We start from the raw sequence: 14,428 nt of genomic DNA on the forward strand, positions 1-14,428 counted from the left end.
CCCATTTCTCCCCCCACCTTCCCCTTACTCTCTTGGTATGGTTACTCTCAATATTGGTCCCAAGAAGTTTATCTGTCCTATATTCCTTGTGCTTCCAGCTCTTATCTGTACCCATGTACCAACCATCAGCACTCCACTTCTCAGCTGGGTTCGATAATCTTTTGCAATGGACACACAGAACTCACGGACAACACTCATGATTGTGGGACTTTAGTGGCAAAGTTAAAGTGTTAACATAAGCCAGGAATAGAAAACACTAAGGTTGCTCACCTCCGCTTCTAAGCCATCCTAGCAGCTACATGTCTCTCTCTGGTCCTTATCCTTTGTAGTAATACTTTCTTTTAGAAAAATTAATAAAAAGTACCCTTTAAAAAGGTTGAGGTTGGACTTGGTTCTCATGCTCCAGGCGGAGGAGGTCGGGGTTCAGAGTGAGCGTCTCTCGGGCTGGAGGAGGAAGATGGCGGCGGAGTGGCGCGTCACCCAAGAGGAAATTAAGAAGGAACCCAGAAGCCGACCGACCGGGAGAAGACGCGCCCCCGGCTGCTGCGGGTCTTCACCACCAATTACGGCCGCCACCACCGAATGGACGAGTTCTCCGGCGGAAACGTGCCGTCCAGCGAGCTGCAGATCTACACTTGGATGGATGCAACTTGAAGGACCTGACAAGTTTAGTAAAGGAAGTTTACCCAGAAGCTAGAAAGAAGGGCATGCACTTCAATTTTGCGATTGTTTTCACAGACCGGAAAAGACCGGGCTATCGAGTCAAGGAAATTGGCAGCACCATGTCAGGCAGGAAGGGGACCGAGGATTCCGTGACCCTGCAATCACAGAAATTCCAAATAGGGGATTATCTGGACATCACAATCATCCCTCCCAATCGGGCACCCCCTCCCTCTGGGCGCATGAGGCCATATTAAAGTTTATCTGCTGTGTTTTGAGTATATTTTCCAGTCAGTTATATAAAGTAAACCTAACTCTCTGCCTCCTTTGATTATTGCCATTAATCCTTTAAACTTTGAACAACTTGTCATGCTTCTATTTAGGTTAGATTTGACTGTGTTCTGGGATGACCATTGATTCAAAGTCCATATTGTTTCAAGCTCTCCTGTAAAATATGAAGAAAAGTGCTCTTAGTATTGTGTAAAACTGCATTGTGAAATTAAACGTGTGCAATCGAAAAACAAAAAAGGTTGAGGTTAAATATATCCCACACATCAAACTGCTCTCTCACTTCATCACCTCTGACATCAACCACCTTCTTTCCTTAGTACAGTTCCCATCATCTCACCATTCTGTAATTCACAGCCCTGACCGTGCAGTACTCACAACATAAATGAAAATGGCTCAGTGTTGTGGGTGTTCGATGTCCCAAATCTGAAACTCAGCCATTTGTCTGGGGAGCCTCCTCATCTCCAGTGCTGTACCCGCTGGTGACATCATGTCAGGTAATCGATCCCAACGCAACTCCAAGCAGCCAGAGGCCCAGTTGAGAAAAGCAAACCAAATTTAGGATCCAAGTGGTAACCACAATGTGTGTATGTCTCACTGGTTTCCTTTAACTTTCAGTCCGAAAAAGTGGCTTTTTCTTGTTTTCCTTAATACACGCATACAATAGAGAACTGCTGTTTGAAAATTTAAAGGTCAAGCAGGTTTCGTTTTTTTTCCCACACCTCTCCAAAGATCTTCCTCAGATTTCCACCTAAGCCACAATTGGCTTAAAATAAAATCTGTTTCTTCTGGGCAATTCAAAAATCATCCCCTTCAAGCATAAAGCATATGAAACAAATGATAGACTGAAGGTGGGTTTGCAAGTTCTTTATAGTCATGATAATCATTGATTTTCATTACATATGAAAGCCAATTTATAATACCAGGGAAGAGAAAGATTCCATATCCATAATGTACTCAAATAAAAAATATAAGTTGTATCCTTTTAAATAATATCCAATTTAATCTTCTCTTTTTCACACCAGCACTATGGTGTGTGTGTGTGTGTGTGTGTGTGTGTGTGTCCTGGGACCTCTGACCAGGAAGAACATGTAGGCATTTACCTCTCATTAATCATGTATTGCTTAATTAGCCTCAATTGGCCCCAGGCCACTCCCGAAGCAGCTTTTCTCCTCTCATCTGCAACATATCATGTCTTACATTCCTTTTAATCACTACAAGTTACAATGACCAAAGTAACTATCTAAGCATCAAAAATTTTACTTCCCAATCCTCTTTTGGTTCTTTCTTTTACAAAACCCCATGCATCTGTGTCACCACATGTTTGTCAGTTTGTCTCACTGTTGTGGTTTGTGGGTAGTGTTATGCTGGAAGCTATGTCATTGGTATTTCAAATGTCTGCAAGATCATCCCAAGTGCACAAGTTTCAGCAGAGAGCCAGACCAAGAACAGGCACGGAAGAAGGACTCAGCTCTCCACTTCAAAAGAAGAAGACGCTGAAAAATGTTTGCATCAGTTTGAAGCATTTTCAGATACTGAAAGCGTAAACAAAGGAAACAGAACATTGCAGGAGATACTGCTAGAGACGGGCCCCTCAGGTCCGAAGGCACTTGAGTTGTGACCTGTCGCAGAGGTGCTGATTTCTTGCAGGAGAGTTGACGATGATGACATGAGCAGGGTAAAGCCTGTGGGAGGAGAGCCTGCCGGGGCTTCATCTGTGGATGGGGCTGGACTTGAGGTGAAGAAATCTAATGATTGAAACTTGGAATACACAAAGTATGAATTTAGGAAAATTGGAAGTGGTTAAAATGAAATGGAATATCCGTGAGCTGCAATGGATTGGTACTGGCCTGTTTGAAATAGAAAATCATATGAAATTCTACTGGGAATAACAATCATGCAGAATGGTGTAGCCTTTGCCAGAAAGGATCTTGTTAAATCCATCATGCAGTACAAAGCTACCTGTGATTGGATTATATCTGTCCTCTTCAAGAAAATCCAGTCAATACAACTATGATTCAAATTTATGCACCAACTACAAATGGCACTGATGAATAAATTGAAGAATTCTACTAACAATTTCAGTCATAAATAGGTCACACATGAAATCAAGATGTGTTGATAATTATTTGTGATTGGAATGCAAAAGTTGGAAACAAGGAGGAAGTAACAGTACTTAAAAATATGGACTTGGTGATAGAATTGAGCTGGAGAACACATGATAGAAAATTTGCAAAACCAATAACTTGTTCATAGCAAATAACTTTTTCAACAACACAAAAGCTGACTACACACAGACTTCCTCAAATGGAATATACAGACAAATTGACTACATCTATGGGAAGAAATGATGAAGAAGCTCCATCATTGGCTATCAGCAGCTAACACCAAACCATGGGCTAGCTATGGAATAGACTATGCATTGTTCATAAGTAAGCTTAGGGTAAAGCTGAAGACAATTAGAACAAATACACAGGAACGAAAATATGGCCTCAGGCAGATCTCAACTGAATGCTGGGAGCCTCTCAGGAACAGGTGTGAAGCACTGGTGCGCTGTGGGTGGACATTAATCCCATCGTTCATGAAGCAAGCAAAGGGCCATTAAAAAGACAGGAAAGAAAAGATCAAAGTGGATATCAGAAGAGACTCTGGAATGTGCAATTAATCACAGAGTAGCTAAAGCAAATGGAAGAAAGGATGAAGTCTAGGAGCCGAATAGAAAATTTCAAAGGGCAGTTCAAGAATACAAAACCAAATACTGCAGTGAAATGTGCATACACCTAGAAATGGAAAATCAAAAGGAAGAACATGCTTAGTATATCTGAAACTGACAAAACTAAAGAAAAAATGCAAGCCTCAAATTGCAGTTTTGAAAGATTCTATAAGAGAAATATTGAATGATGCAAGAAACAAGAGAAGCTGGAAAGAAGAAGCAGTCACTACCAAAACAACAGCGAAAGGGTTCACAGTCCACCACTTCAGGAGGTAGCATATGCACAAGAACCAATGGTGCTTTAGAAAGAAGTTCAAACTGCACTGAATGCAGTAGCCAAAAGAAAAGGGGGTTGTGGGGGGTGGTGGAAGGGATCCAGGAATTGACCATACCATGTTTCAGAAAACTGAGGAAACACTGAAAGCACTTACTCATCTATGCCAGAAAATTTGGAAGACAGCTATCTAGCCAACTGACAGGAAGACATCCTTATTTGTTCCCATTCCAAAGAAAGGTGACCCAACAGAATGCTCAACCTATGGAACAGTATCTTTGATATCACACACAAGTAAAATTTTGATTAAGATCATCCAACAATGGTTACAGCAACACATTAACAGGAAACTGACAGAAGTTCAGGCCAGATTCAAATGAGGGCATGGAACCAGGAATATCAATGGTGATGTCAGATGGATCTTGGCTCAAAACAGAGAATACCATAAAGAAGTTGACTTGTCTTTCCTTGACTATGAAATGGCATTCAAATGTGTGGACCATAATAAACTGTCAATAACCTTGAAAAGAATGGGAATTCCAGAACAATACATTGTGCTCTTTCAGAACGTTTACATGGATCAAGAGACAGTTGTTTGAACAGAGCATGGCAAGACTGAATGGAATCAGGAAAAGTGGGTGTCAGAATTGTATCCTCTCACTATATTTGTTCAATTGAACAAATCATCATTAGAGAAGCTGGATCCTACGAAGAAGGATGTGGCATCAGGATTACAGGAAAGCTTATTAACAACATGTGATAGGCAGGTGACAAACCTTCCTTTCTGAAAGGGAGTGGGAATTGAAGCATTTTCTCATGAAAATCAAGAATTGTAGACTTCAGCATGGATTAAAACTCAATGTAACAAAGACAAAATCCTCATACCTAGACCAATAGGACAAAGAGCATATTGTCAGGAGCAACCATGCCCTGTGGAAGGACATCATGTTTGGTCAAGTGGAGTGGTGGCAAAAAAGATAAAGGTCCTTGTGGGAGTTACATAATCTCCTGTCAACTTATGAAGGGGTGAAGTTTAGCTTGTTCATCAGGTCACAGCTTGATGACCTCATTTGGAGATTCAAAGTAGATAAGTAGCTCACTGGAGGCCAGACACACACTCTCTGCTTTGTCTTCCTGCTGGCAAGGCACATAGAGCTACACTGATGGAGCTAGAGCCCTGGAGCTGGAGGATCCAGGTGGAGACCCCTGCCAAAGCACAGATACTTCCACTGCCAATGGATCCAGACAACTTCCCACCCACTGGCCAGTGCTCTTCTTGTGTTCATCATAATTGCATGTGTTGTGGGAGTCTGAAGAAGAAATTACAGACTAGTATGGAATATCCGGGCTAATATCAGACTAATGAACTTGAACTGGATGGGGCTGGGATGTTTTCTGAATGAGATAGATTGACATTGGGACTGCAACAATGGCCCCAGTCTTAGGAACAATTGTGAGGACAGTGCTGGACCAAGCAGTGTTTCCTTCTATGTGCATTGGATGGCTATGGTTGGAGCCAACTCAATGACACCCAACAACAAAATGTGCTTCCATGAGTCTGAAAGCATTGCAATGAATCCCACACGCGTGACACCGAATGTGCCACCACACAGAGTACTTCATCAACTGTGGCTCTCATAGCTCTCTCCAATGTTCAACTAGTCTTTCATTCATTGAAATAGCTGCACAAAGCTCACAGACAATGCTCACGGTTATGCAGTTTATTGTGTAAATCAACAGGTTACAATTCAGGTGAGAAAGACTCAAGATACAATTTTTCAGTCATACCATGTTACAGAGTTATTTTAGGGCTCCTAGAAAATGTCCAATGGACATGCCGTTCCAATGTAAGTATCAAGCCAAAGACACTCAGCTCCAGCACTGAGTCAGCAAACTCAGATCCCTTAGTTAAATGCTTAAAGACACCTTACTTGACAAAGCCAGACACTCAGCTTTACTTGCTCTGTGGTCTGAGATTTCCACCACTTTGTCTCATGCCCTGGTTCTTGGTGATGCTGCTGCTCCTCCTTTGTCACTGCTACGCAGCCAAAACTCTCTTCCTGGGTCAAGGAAGTTTGCTGCATGGGAATCTTGAGATGCAAAAGTTCTCCACTTCTGGCTCTTGCGGGTAGTGAGGTCCCTTCTTGCTTCTTGAGATGGCACCTCTTATACCTAGAGGATGGCAATCACAATGACTTCTGTTATCAAGCACTCACAACTGCATCCTATCAGTACCTTCCTCCACCTCTTACCCATACCTCAAAAGTCCTTTGTGGGAGTTTCAGAAGCTATCACTGGAAGAGCCATATTATACAATTCACTGTGCTGCAGCCTCTACTGCTGCTGTCTCATGGTCTCCACGCTCCAGACTCTGCTACCTCTGTTCCTATGTCTCTTCAGGCAGAGATCCTGGACTCAGTCTGTGAGTGACTCTTCTTGATGGTCATGGGATTCCTCTTTCCTCCTGACAGGATGACTTATATACCAAGTAGAATGACAAAATTGATTGGTCCCTTCTGTCAGTATTTCAGCTGCCCGATTTGTATGGTCCCTGTCAATCATCTGATGTGCGCTACAAAGACAGGTATAGGAAAACCAGACTTTCTAGGCCTAGGGTTAGGGTTAGGGTTAGGGTTGTTAGGATTAGGGTTTAGGGTTTAGGGAATAAAAATAAAGATTTAAAAAGATTTAAAAAAAGAAAAGCCAGACTAAATAATTTTACCTTACTTCAGTGAGTTAGTTAATTGTGCCAGCCTGGCCGATAATCACATTTGGGGCTAATTGAAAGGCGGAGGGATAAATGAGTGGTGAGCCTCGCCTTTCTAGTTCTTGGGTCTCTTGTTTTGTGATGGTCGCACCAGGGTGCAGCTGCCTTAGCAGTTCCCTGTTTCAGCTTGCAAGATTGACTTCCTACAAGACATCCCCAAGGAGAAGCCACATGGACCTATCCCAATGCAGCCCTGGGTGCTGGAGCAGCTGTGCCGAGACCCCTGCTAGTGCTGAGATGCTTATTCGTTACCTGACTCAGCTTTCCTCCTGCAGTCGGCGTCATTGCCTCTGTTTTGTGAGGTGGAGGACGTTGTTGACTGGTGTTGGGTTAATGGGTTAATGTTGGACTTGTGGGCTTGGGCAGCATTGGGCTGGGATGTTTTCATGATGCACACTTTCTTTACATAAAACTCTCTTATACATGAGTTGTTGTGGATTTGTTTCTCCAAAGTACCCAGACTAATACATTCAGCTATACAGTCTACTTTGATTAGTAGCATTTCAGGTCTTGAAAATTTGTGAACAGTCATCTAAAGTGCAACTATTGGTCTCTCTCTGGAACAAAGAAGAGTGAAGAATACCAAAGACACATAGAAACAATTAATTTTGAAAATGAATGAACCATGCAAACTAAAACATCAAGGCCCCTGAGACCAGAAAAAGCTAGATGGTTTCTGACTACTACTTACATTGTCACCGTAGGCATTCCTGTACAGAGTGGAATGAAAATGTGAAATAAGAGTCAAAATAATAAAGCAAATGAGTTTCCTGGTCTGCCAGAGACTGATTGAGCATCTAAAATGAGGCCCCTTATATACCCTGCAAACTTGGAATTGAATCCACATCAATGACTCCATTTTCTGCCAAATAATAGATCTGCAAAGTGAATTAATACACCAGTGAGCTAGCTACACAGTCCTAAGAATAACAACCATAGGAAGTCAAAGGGGTACATAGCATAACTATAAAGCTCAGAACACAGAAAGGGATAAGAAAGAAAGATGGATGGAAACGGTAAAAACTGATGGCAATCAATGTCATAGGACATACAACAAAGTGTGTATAAATTGTTTAATGGAAAACCAATCTGCTCTGTAACTTTTCTGTTAAATCATAATGAAAAATTAACATATGGTAGAGTGAGAAAAATCACAAATTTTATAATCATAAAGATTATGGTTCATGTCTGTTTCATCTGATATGAGCAAATAATTTCTATTTGTTGTAATTTGAGTAACAGATCTATTTCTATATTTGAAAGTGCCATTTAAATTTACATTTAGAAATTAGGATTATTAAAAGTGTTAGGTACAGTTCAAATATGTCAATATTCCAAAATGTCAATTGGAAGAGGCAGTAAAAATAAAGAAATCTAGATACCAAAGGTTTTTATATGCACATTTGACTCATTTAATAATAAATCAAGCAAAGGAACAACTAAGCCACAGCCTTTTAAACCCAAATCAAACCCACTTCAATCCAGTTGGTTCTGACTCACAAGGACTTTATACAGTATTTCTGAACCTAAAGTTTTATGGAGTCAAATTGCCTCATTTTTCTCTCTTGGAGGTGCTGTTATATTTGAACTGCTGAGCTGGGCTGCCAGCCCAATGTCTAACCCACAGTAGCACCACAGCTCCTTACTGCTTTTCTAAATCAGAAACCAAACCGAATTCACGGCCCTCTAGTCAATTTCAGCTTACTGGGAGTCTGTAGGACAGAATAGAAATGAGCCCGCAGGTTTCTTGAGACTGTGAATACTTAGCAAGGCAGACCGTCTCATCATTCTCCCAGTGAACAGCTGGTGGTTTCAGGCTGCTGACTGTCCACTTCGCACCACAAAGGGGAGCCCAGTAGGCCACCATGACTCTTTTCCAAAAAGGTCCCTGAAAAAGCAGTTTCAGCATCACCTGAAAACTTATAAATGAAAATTTTCTGGTTGCAGTCAGATATGCCAGGTCAAAAATGGAAACTGGAATTAAGCAGATGGTTTTAAACAAACTCTCCGGGTAATTCTGATAAATTATCAAGTGAACAAGCCACAGAAGTGGAGTATTTGCTAAGATGTTGCGGGCTAACTATGAAAGAAGACACATGTCTTTAGTCTCAGAACTTTGTCAGTCGGTGACTCACTTTCTCTGCGCTTCGGTTGCAATTTGTCCATTGACCCTGTTTTCAGCGTTCTTTGGTTAACCTCTTGGTTGAACTAATCACATGACACGAGTTGAAATGATCCTGCGATTGCTCAGTGTGCTCAAGAGAAATCAGGAATCCTGTTTACAGAGCTTGTTGGAGGCAGGCTGGGATTTCCATAACAAGTGAAGTCATTTTAGACACTGATTTCATTCTTTTGGTTTAATACTGTAACATCTTAGCAGTGCATTATCCCAAAATCTTTACTTATTTACAGATCATGTTTTACAAACTGTGCTTAAAATTGTAGGTGATTTACATCTTGAGTTATTTACATCTAGCGGCTCTTCATGATAAGGTATTATAAACAATGTATACATGCTATTGACCCAGAAAGAAGCTTACATAAAAAATGTGTGTCTATCTTTGAAAATCGAGTGGGAGATAGTCCAATCAACAGGGTTGGGCATCTAAGGGAAGAACAAATTTACTACCGTGACAATTTGAATCCATTAGGAGGTGCCTCAGAAGTGAGACCCGTTGATTTGCTTCAAAAAGTTTGCAGCTATGACAAATCTGTGGCGTGCTGTTCTATTCTAATGCACACAGGCTGCCTGCATCAGAATGATCTTGGCAGCAACTGCATTATTTTTGTTACTGCTCAAGTCACTCAACACACTACTTCTCATAGATATCGTTTATATGATTTATTATTTTTCATATCATATTGTATGACATAAGCAAATTGCTTCATGTTTGCTATTACCACACCGAACCATTAATCATTCTGTAGAGTTTGTGTGAGGATTATATTAGATAACAGACAGAAAGTGCTGTATACTTTGTAAATAATAAATGAATTATGGTTATACTAGCAATTCCAGCTTTGTCACACAAATTAAGAGTGACTTTGTAAAGTAAGTTAATCTTTTCATTCCTTAATTAATTTGAGAAATGCATGATGTGTATAAGATAATATTTAAAGCCCCTTATAGCTGTGTAGCTTCTATAGAATAGTTAACAAGTTTCTTTGTGTACACCAATTGAATAAGTTACTGGAATTACTACGTTTACTTATATAATGGTCTATTATATATATTACCTTATAAAATCACTTTCTTTGACTTAGATACCACCAGCAACATATCTGTAGGTCACATGTAAGATCTGTTTCAAACAAAAACAATTTCTAATCATTACTCTCAGGTTTCTAAGGATACTTAGTGACTATTTTCTGAATGTAGGTGAATGTGATGAGCAATAATCCACAAGGAAATCATTTGTGAAACTTCAGAAATGTACAAATTCTAGGACATTCAAAAGCGGCAGCTCATTCAGGTTCTCAGAACATTAAAAGGAAAAGAAAGCAAACAACAGTAAACAAGCCGCATTTGACATTTTCTATTAAAAGAATGAAGACGTGCACTTCTTCCTGTTTTCCATTTTTATGGCATGAGTCATTATTGGGAAGGTCTCAGAACATTTGCCATTGAATAGTACATTTAAGAATTTATGAGGTTTCAGTTCAGCATGCACTGGTCAGGCTGTTATTTTAGAGTTCAGAAACATTTCAGATTTTATACAGTCTTCAGTGTGACATTGACATCTGACAGCTATGTATAGTTTTCTGTTGGTGTGAGGATGAGGCGGGAAAGAGCATTGCGGTAAGGACGGGAAGACTGGAAGAAAATAAGTTGAGTGGGTCATATCTACCATGTTCATATTTAATATATTTTCATTCCAAAAAGTCATGGTTGGAGACATTTTATTAAATTATACATGCTGCTGTCCCAAGCATTTTTTAAATTCATGTTCTGTTCTATTTGTTTGCGCTATTTTGACATAGCAAAGCTATATCTCTCCCACAAGTTGACAATTGCACTTTAATGAAGTGCAGTCTTCATTATATTTCAAGAGACGTAATATTGTCGTTATGCTGGGAACTCAACACTTTGTCATGTTAAGTTTTGTTTCTCAGATACATTTCATAAGCAAATTTTGCATGATATTACAGAAAGCTTGTATTCCAGAGACAGTGAATGTTATTGCTTAATAGGTCTGTTGCTACATCTTCACTTAGTTTAGCATATCCTTTTTAAAAACATTCTTATACACTTGACATATTCTGTGAAGGAGCTTATTAGAACACTAGGGTACTGTTTGAGACTTGAACGCATAGCATCTAATTCTTTAGCCTTCGAGCAGCAGCTGTCTTCTTTTCTTTGAGCCACACTTTGACTGTGCATTTACATTTTCCTCCAACATATTCTTAAATGGTCTTCTTTTGATTACTGAGAAGTATGAATCCTGTTCTCTGCTGTCGACCAAAAGGCTGGAGGTTTGAGTCCCAGAAGAGGCACCTTAGACAGAAAGCCTGATTATCTACTTCCAAAAAATAAAACAAAAAGCCAGCCCATTTTTCAGGATTGTATGGACACAAACTTTCAACTTATCAGCAAGTTAGCACATTTGTTTTATGATATCTGTAGCAAAATGTAATGTTTGAATGTTATTATGTTTACATCATAAACCAACAAAATCAAACACTAATTAAAAATAAAGCAGTATTTTTTTCCTAAATGAAGCGTTACTATGATATTTGGTGAACACATAATATATATTATATAGCATTATACATATATATATATATATACAATTTATATAATCAATATCAGGACAGCTGTGAAAAGTAAGCAAAAATAAGGTTTTGTGAATTGGCTGCTGATGGAGTAGCTTACAGAGGACCAGAAGGGGTGCCAATAAGAAGCCAGCTCTAGCTTACTCATGCCAGGAGCTCTTCCTGAAGGGTTCCACTTTCTCTAACTCTTTTGGATCCTTGGTCATCCTTTATATCCATGTGAATGGAAACCATTTGTGTCAAGTTTACTGGAGTAGTGAAAATATAGCTGTGCCTTCTTATCTTTCCCTCTTCATTACGCAGAATGTAGATGACTCTAAAGCCCTAGAGAAAAGGTTTTATTGTTAGATGTTACTGGTTCCTTTCTAACTCAGTGACCCCAAGTCTGCAGAACAAAATGTTGGCTGGTCCTGCACCAGCCTCACAACCATTACTATCAATACACCTATTATTGCAGACCCTGTGACCGTGCATCTTTGAAAGAGCTTGCTTCTTTTTTGTTGACTCATGGTTTTACCAAGTGTGATGTCCTTCTCTAGGTACTGGTCCCTCCTGATAACCTGTTCAAAGTACATGAGATGAAGACTGAAACTCTGCACGTCCAAGTTGATTTCTGCCCGTGTTTCACCTAAGACAATTTATTGTTTTTCTTGAAGTCCATATTATATTAAATAATCTTATGCAACATCATAATCCAAATGCATTAATTCTTCTTCTTTAGTCTTCTATATGCATGCACACACATTGAAATAATTGAAAACATAATGGCCTGCCTTGAGCACACTGTGTTAGTCTGGGTAGATTAGAGAAACAAATCCACAGATACTCATATGTGTATAAGAAAGAGCTTTATATACCATAGCAACTGTACATTAAGAAAGCATCCCAGCCTAGTCCAGACCAGACCAATAAGTCCAATATTAGCCCATATGTGCAGTACCAATCTATAAAGTCCTCTTTATAGACTAAAAAAACACATGCAATGACACTTAATGCAGGAAGATCACAGGCCAGTGGATGGGAAGTCTTGTGGATCCAGTGGCATTGTAAGGAGTCTCCTCATGGCTTCTCTGGCTCCTGAGTTCTGGCTCCATTAGCCTCTCCATGTGTCTTCTCCATAGGGATGTCTCGCAGGGAGTGAGCAGAGAGAGATAGTGTCTCTGGCCTCCAAGGGGGAAATATAGGAGTTCCCAGAATCCTCAGGAGATGGCCCTGCCCACACAAAGGCCTCATTGGCTATGATCTGATTGAAAGGCTAGACTCCACCCCTACACTCTTAATCCTCAAATTGACACCAGATTATGTAACTACCACACACATCATAGACCTGATGGCATAATAGACTACCCATTGAGATGCTAATGCTAAATTTAAGATCAGCAATTTGAATCCATCAGCTCCTTTGTGGGAGAATGATGCGGTTCTCTACTCCTGTAAATATTTAAGGTCTCAGAAATCCACAGGGACAGTTTTACTCTGTCCTAAATGGTCATTATGAGTCAGTGGCAGTGAGGTACATTGCTGTTGCTGCTAGCTTTTGGTGTTTTTCTTGTTGCCCCAGATGCCCTTTTGTCTTCAAAATAACTTGATATTTTTGATTTCTTTGATATTTCTTGATATCTTTGCTTTTTAACTCTTTAAAATGCACCTCTGTCATAGATTTGCCCAATACAAATTTTAACTTCTTTATAGCTATTTCCATGACATTGACTGTGGATTGATCTTAGTTAAATCTTTGACAACTTCCATAGTTGTTATTTATCCTGAAGGTAATACAGTCATAAAATAGGAGTCCATGTTCCTCAGTCCCCAGGTGGAAATCTGTCCTTATTTGACCATAAATGAGCAAAAAATGGATTTTGATTGTGCTGAATTTCTGGTGTTGTTAGTTGAATTATAGTAGTTATTCTCCAACTGATCCTATCATAGAAGGGAACATACAAGTCTAGGATTGCACCTCAGCATGTATGGGTTCTGATTCAAATTTTGACAATAAACTCGGACTTAAATCATTTATGTTTCCTGAGGTTTTAATGTCTTCTTTGGTAAAGGTAATTATCTTCCTTTGGGTTTTCTAAGAAGATTATTGAACTTCATTACATTTTTGTAAATATTCATTAATAAGATTTGCCTATACTTTTCCTTTGTTTTCAAAGTCCAGGCTAAGTATTGGTGCTAAATGACAAACAACAAGGCAACACTTTATTTTTTAAGGTATACACTTTTTCTTTTCTTCTGGAAAAGTTGACTTCTGTAAAATTGATGCATCATGTTGGGATTTCTAGATCCAACTAATGACATTTTTGTGTTTTTGAATGTAGGAAGAGATTTATATCAAGAAGTGGCTGACATAATTGTAGCAATAGATAAATTCAGTCTAATTCCAATCAGGTTCCTCCTGACTTCAAGAAGCCAAGAGCAGGAAGCAGGACATAACACAGAGACATCAGGGGCACAGGCTGGTGGATGCAGAGGTCTGAAGTTGGCAAAATGAATCCAGGGTCAGTAATCTGCTGATGGAGCTGATGGCTCCAGTGATCAGCAGGTGACACAGCAGGAAATCCAGGAACCAGATGAAAGATCCATCTCCTGCAGATGGTGAAGAACTTTTAGGATGTGATTCTACTTGGTGTCTCTCTCTCTCTCATACACATAAATTTATGATACCAAGGAATTTTCATGTGGTTATGACCCAATTGATAGGTCGGGCTCCACCCCCACTCTTCACTGAGTGTCTAGTTGATATAATCCCTAGCCATCATAACTGAGATTATTGTTTTCCCTATTTATTGTTTGATGGCGCTTGTTACAGAAAAATGTGCCTCTGAATCATTTTTTTTAAATCATTTTATTAGGGGCTCATACAACTCTTATCACAATCCATACATACATCAATTGTGTAAAACGCATTGGTACAGTCATTGCCCTCATCATTCTCAAAACATTTCCTCTC

At 39.7% G+C, this 14,428-nt stretch overlaps 1 pseudogene; it reads left to right on the forward strand.

Annotated features, from left to right (window-relative positions):
• The first annotated feature begins 397 nt into the window (after window positions 1-397).
• Window positions 398-917, forward strand: LOC101662842 (annotated as a pseudogene).
• The last annotated feature ends 13,511 nt before the right edge of the window (window positions 918-14,428 follow it).

Source organism: Echinops telfairi, unplaced genomic scaffold (genome assembly GCF_000313985.2).
Source record: "Echinops telfairi isolate 266 unplaced genomic scaffold, ASM31398v2 ScPeMD7_443;HRSCAF=831, whole genome shotgun sequence".
NCBI classification, from domain to species: Eukaryota; Metazoa; Chordata; class Mammalia; order Afrosoricida; family Tenrecidae; genus Echinops; species Echinops telfairi.